Genomic DNA, 6,586 nt, shown 5'->3' with positions numbered 1-6,586 from the left:
AAATATCTTAATCATTATATTTAAATATTTAATATAATTTTTATATTTTTTCTTTAATTTTTTATATTTTATCTTATTTAATAATTTTTTTCTATATATTATTATTTTAATTGTGATGTCATAAGTTGATCCTATTTTGATTAAATAATTACTTGGATGTCAAATAATCAAATCATTGGAGTTAACCCAAGCTTGACTCATTAAAATGAATTTTTGTTATTTATTCCATTTGTCAATGTATTAAACAAGGTTCGTTACGTATTATTCCAGGACCCTTTTGATATGCCCCTACAGTGGGTGTATCAAGAGCCTGACCGATTTAGGGGATGGAGAGGTCCTAGATCGATTCCCCTGAACCAGTTTTGAAAAGAATAAAAAAAAGTAAAAAAACAAATATTGAAACACCCGATACACCCCTATCGACGTATCGGGCATATCAATATTTTGAGCCTTGGTATTAAATATGTTTGTGACTACAATTTTCAATGGTTGTTGCTAAAGATTCAATGGCATGTAACAGTAAAATGAGCAACAATTAGGTAACTTTTGTTGCCAATTCATTTGATTTAGCAACAGCCTGGATGAATTGTTGTTAATGCTTAATTTTGGCAACAACCATTTGTAACTGTAATGAAATGCCTGGCCAAAGATCATTTTTCTTGTAGTGTGATCAGCTTAGAGAATACAGACTACTACACTTATTTTATTAACATAACCCAACTTAAAATGCCTCAGAGTTCTTGTTTCTTGTCCTTGGCACCGCTGGTGCTGCCCTCGCTCAGCTTATTAGCTTGCTCCCCCTCATCACCTTCTATTCCGACCACTCTGGGGCCCTTGATCTGGTCTGGGGATAGCTTGGCCAAGGAGATTGTAAGGACGCCATCCTCTAGCTTGGCCTTCAACGACTCAAGTCCACGTTCTTCGGCAGCCGGAACTGCCTCCAGAACTTGCCATGAGATCGCTTCACTCGGTGCCAGTGCTCTTCTTTCTTCTTCTCTTCCTTCTTCCTCTCTCCACTCACCCTCAGAACCCTGTTCTCTTCCACCTCTATCTTCAGCTCTTCCTTCTCCAGACCTACATTAATTAAGATTCAAAATGATCAACCCGTTTCTGCAACTAATCTGCATTACCTACAAACAGAAGAAACAAACAGTACTCTGATCCCTTGGAGAGAGAGCTTACCAGGAATGTCGAGCATGATAAAGTGAGCGTCGGGTGTCTCTTTCCAGTCAACCCTCGCAGGAGAAATGACCAACTCATCCCTGTCGATTTCAAAAGGAAGATGCTCCAGTACTCTGAATGAATCCGCCGGGAACCTGTCTACCCAGAAATCCGACAGAAGACTTCCTGGGCGGTCTAGCAGCGGCAGCAGTGAAGCCTCTGAAAACGAGGTCAACACCGTGAGGAGCGTAATGGCGAAGATGACAGACAACCTCATTTTCTCTGCTGTTGTGAACAAATTAAACAAGCCTATTTGATTTTAAGAGTAAGAAAGCAACAAAGAAAGTTGGCTGCTATTACGTTGTTGGCTATCGGCGAGATAGTGGTGGAATGCAGAATTTATAAAAGTAAGAATTGAGAGAATAGTAGTAGTCTTGTTCGTGAACGACGATTATGGTTTGATCTGGTTTTTTCTAGTGCATGAAGACCCAGAAGGTTGGAGGTTTTAATAACGTGGAAAGTATAGAAGGATTGATAGGAAGGACGGGAGAGTTCTAGATATTTGCAGCTCTATTAACATTATTTTTGCTTCGTGGGGAGATCTACAGTGGGGCTAGGCCATCTACGACTGTCGATGGACTCGGAAAGTCCAACACCCCATTCGACATCCGATCCAATAAAAATTAAAGTTTGATTAAAATTATTATTTTATAAGTATATATATATATATATATATATATTTATTGTATAAATTAAATCAAACATAATTTTTTTTTTTACTTTTTTGGTTATTTTAAACAAAACAATAAGCAGATTTGAGTTAAATGTATACCCTATCTGAATTACATAATTTATTATCTAAGTGCACAATTGTAACTTACATTCAAAAGTCTTTTGTAATACATTATAAAGATCTACTCATATCAAGATTAATACAAGCTTCCATTAATTTTACATGGTAGCAGAGCGCCTCAGGCTCTTTCTCCGTTCTTTCTGTGTATCTACAAACCGTCGGAATTAATGGCTGGCAATGCTACAACTGGTGGTTCGGATGCTACCTCTGATTCAATCTCTCCTTTCTTTTTGCATCCTTCAGATAGTCCAGGTGCAATATTGGTTTCCTATCCATTAAATTGAGAAAACTACTCCACCTAGAACAAAACAATGCGAAATGCATTGTGCGTCAAGAACAAGTTTGGTTTCGTGGACGGGACGATCAAGAAACCAAAAAATTCAAAAACTGGCCTATAATAAGTGCAATTCCATGGTTATTTCTTGGATCTTCAACTCCTTGTCCCATGAATTGCATGAAAGTGTGGCGTATGTCGATTCTGCTCATGAGACTTAGTGTGATTTGGAAGAGTGATTCTCATAAGAAAATGCCCCTCGAATCTTTCAACTCAAGAGAGACTTAGCACTGCTCCGATAGGAGAATCTCTCTATTTCAGCTTACTTCACGAAGTTCAAAGCCTTGTCGGATGAATTAGCAACCTATAATTCAATCCCAAGCTGCTCACGTGGAGGTGTAGCAAAGGAATTCATTGTTGAACGCAAAAAAGAAAAAGTATATCAATTCTTGGTGGGATTGAGTGAGAACTTTAACATTGTTCGATCTCACATCCTCAGTCTTCATCCCTTTCCTAATGTCAGTTACATTTATGCATTGGTCATGCAAGAAGAACGCCATCAAAGTCTCTCGTCTCAATGAGTACCTGTTATCGAAATAGTAGCACTACATGTGGCCGCTGCATCATCGAAGCTGCAAGATAAATCTACCCACCTGAAATTTAGATGCAACCACTGCAAGCGCAATGGGCACACGAAGGATTGCTGCTATGAAATCCTGGGTTATCTACCAGGTTGGGTAGACAAAAGGAAATATTCATCTTTCAAGTTGACAGACAAAAGTTCTTCAAAGAATGCAACTCAAACAACTGGACATTCAAACTCAATTTCTCGAATTGCTGGTTTAAGTCTTGATCAGTATCAACAACTGATGGATCTTTTGAACTCAGAAAAAACATACTACTACAGCAAATTATGCTGGTAAGGCTCATGTTTGTCAACTTTTACATTCTTCTAGTTGGATTCTAGATACAGGAGCCTCGAATCATATGATTGATGCACAATCCGGTATGGCTCTTGGTACACAGTCAGCTAGTGTTCGTAAACCAGTCAACTGGACAAAAGGAAATATTCATCTTTCAAGTTGACAGACAAAAGTTTTTCAAAGAATGCAACTCAGACAACTGGACATTCAAACTCAATTTCTCTAATTGCTAGTTTAAGTCTTGATCAGTATCAACAACTGATGGGTCTTTTGAACTCAGAAAAAACATACTACTACAACAAATTATGCTGGTAAGGCTCATGTTTGTCAACTTTTACATTCTTCTAATTGGATTCTAGATACAGGAGCCTTGAACCATATGATTGGTGCACAATCCGGTATGGCTCATGATACACAGTCAGCTAGTGTTCGTAAACTAGTCCAACTACCCAATGGCATTGCAGTGCCTATACAAGCTCAAGGGTCTATCAAGATTACTGATCATATTCATCGAGAGAATGCTCTCCTTGTTCCGGATTTTAATTGCAATCTGGTATCTATGAGTAAACTCACTAATCAACTGAATTGTGTGGCTTTGTTTTTTCCTACCTTCTGTGTCCTATAGGACCTAACCACCAAGAAAATGATTAGAGTGGCTGAAATGAGAGATGGTCTCTACCACTTTACTGGACTACCAAACTCTACAACTTTATATATCAGTTCAACTGATTTTAATTCTCAATTGTGGCATTATAGGATATGACATGGTGCATATGATCGATTGTCATTGATTCAAGAACTGCATGTTTCTTCATCCGTAACTACTATATCTTGTGATGCATGTAATCGTGCTAAGCTTACAAGATTACCCTTTCCCCTTATGTATAATAAAAACATTGCACCTTTCAAAATTATTCATTGTGATATTTGGGGAGGATACTAGGTGCCATCCCACTATGGGACTTGTTATTTTCACTCTATTGTAGATGACTACTATTAAGCCACTTGGGTCTATTTGATGTTATGTAAGTTAGATACTTTACAATTTCTCACTATGTTCTGTGAAATGGTAAATACTCAATTTCACACCTCGGTTCAGATAGTCAAATCTAATAATGGGCTTGAGTTTTTGTCTGAACCCATTTAGACTTATTTTCAGCACAATAGCATTCTTCATCAGCGAACATGTGTTGACACCCCTCAACAGAAGGGGTAGTGGAGCAGAAACAATGTCATTTACTTGAAATGACACGTGCCTTATGGTTCCAAGTTGGGCTTCCAATACAATTTTGGGGTGAATGTGTGCTTATTGCCACTTTATTGATAAATTACTTATCTACAACACAGTTGCATAGGAAATCCCCTTATGAGAAGCTACATGGTAAGCCTCCTACATATAACCACTTAAGGGTGTTTGGTTGTTTATGTTATACCTGAGTTCAAGGCAAACCCCATGATAAATTTGTTGTGCGAGCCCATTGTTGTGTTTTCATGGGATACCCGCAAGGAAAAAAAGGTTACTGGTTGTTTAACCTTGATAACAAGAAGTTCTTTGTTTCACGGGATGTTCGTTTCTATGAGGATTAATTTCCTTCCCTAAACATTCCAAATACCCCACAGACCTCTGATCAACCAGTGGTACCTTTTCCCATAACCGATGACACTTCTGTTTATACCATTACAACCCATAATTATCAGCCGCTACAGCCCATGATGACCCTTCCCCAGTCATCAATGAGTCTGAAGTAGAACCTAACCACACTCTTATTCCACCGATACGTCGGTCCAGCTGCCTCATTCGACCCCCCAAGCGATTCCAAGAGTTTGTCTGTCCCACCTTACAATACAATGGTCCAACAAACCCTAGCACACAATATCCCATATCACATTTTATTGGGCCTTTAGCATCAGGCCATTCATCTGCCTTGTTAAACACCACAGAACCACAAGACTATGCTGAAGCCACTGCACATCCTAACTAGCAACAAGTCATGCATGATGAAGTAACAACCCTTGCCCGAAATGGTACTTGGACTCTAACTTCTTTACCATCAGGAAAATCCCCAATGGGCTAAAAGTGGGTATATAAAGTCAAACATAAACTTGATGGGACTATTAATCATTACAAAGCCAGATTAGTCGCCAAAGGTTATACCCAAACTCTTGGAGTTGATTACAACGACACCTACGCTCCTATGGCAAAGTTGGTTACAATGAGATGTCTTTTAGCTCTGGTTGTAGCTCGTCATTGGGGTATTCACCAAATGTACGTAAGTAATGCTTTTTTGCATGGTAACTTACGTAAAGAAGTTTACATGGTGCCACCTCTGGGTTTCTTACCAATGGGTGACACACGAGTTTGTCATCTTCAAAAATCAATCTTTGGACTCAAACAAACGTCCTACAACTGGTTTGACACACTGGCCACAACATTAAAGCATCATGGTTTTCTTCAGTCTACAACTGATTGCACATTGTTTGTTTCTTCTCAGCCAAATAGTTTCTTGGCAGTTCTTGTATATGTCAATGATATAATCATTGCCAAAAATGATTCCAATCGATAGCTGGACTTAAAAATTATCTCAATAGCTGCTTCAACATTAAAGACCTTGGAGAACTTCGGTGCTTCCTTGGCATTGAAATCTCTAGGTTTCTAGATGGCATCTTTCTTTGCCAAAGGAAATACACTCTCGACATCTTATCTGAGACGGGCATGCTAGAGTGCCGTTCAAGTTCTTTTCCTATGCTTCAACAACAACAACTAGCTCTTGCAGAAGTACCTCCATTTCCACACCCAGATAGATATCAAAGATTGGTTGGATGGTTGATCTATTTAATAATTACCTTACCTGAACTCACATATTCAGTACTGTGCTTAGCAAATTCATGAGCAAGCCTAAACAAGCTCACTATGCTACTGCAATTCATGTTCTTAGATATTTGAAGTCCACACTAGATCATGGCTATTGTGGTTCAGACTGGATAGGATGTCCTGTCACTAGGCGATCACAATAGGTTACTTCACCATCCTGGGCTCTTCACCTATTTCTTGGAAGACACGTAAGTAGCCTACAATCTCAAAATCTTCAGCAGAAGTCGAATACCATTACATGGCTGCTCTAATTAGTGAACTAATTTGGCTTAAGAGGCTTTTTCATGATCTTGGATTAAACCATATTCAACCCATGACCGTCTTTTGCGACAATAAGGTAGCCCTCCATATTTCTTCCAACCCGGTGTTCCATGAGTGAACAAAGCATGTTGAGATTGACTATCACTTTGTTCGAGAACATACCCAAGCTCGGACAATTGCTACCTCCCATATTTCCACCAAAGTCCAACCAGTGGATGTCTTCACTAAGGCCTTGGTCAATG

General features: G+C 38.9%; 1 pseudogene; it reads right to left on the bottom strand.

Annotated features, from left to right (window-relative positions):
- Positions 1-731: 731 nt before the first annotated feature.
- Positions 732-1,438, bottom strand: LOC148853012 (22.0 kDa class IV heat shock protein-like; annotated as a pseudogene).
- Positions 1,439-6,586: the final 5,148 nt, after the last annotated feature.

Source organism: Nelumbo lutea, chromosome 5 (genome assembly GCF_056320005.1).
Source record: "Nelumbo lutea isolate HS-2025 chromosome 5, American lotus-T2T, whole genome shotgun sequence".
Classification (NCBI taxonomy): Eukaryota; Viridiplantae; Streptophyta; class Magnoliopsida; order Proteales; family Nelumbonaceae; genus Nelumbo; species Nelumbo lutea.
Note: the sequence above shows the minus strand (reverse complement) of the source record. Positions and strands in the feature narration are given on the sequence as shown.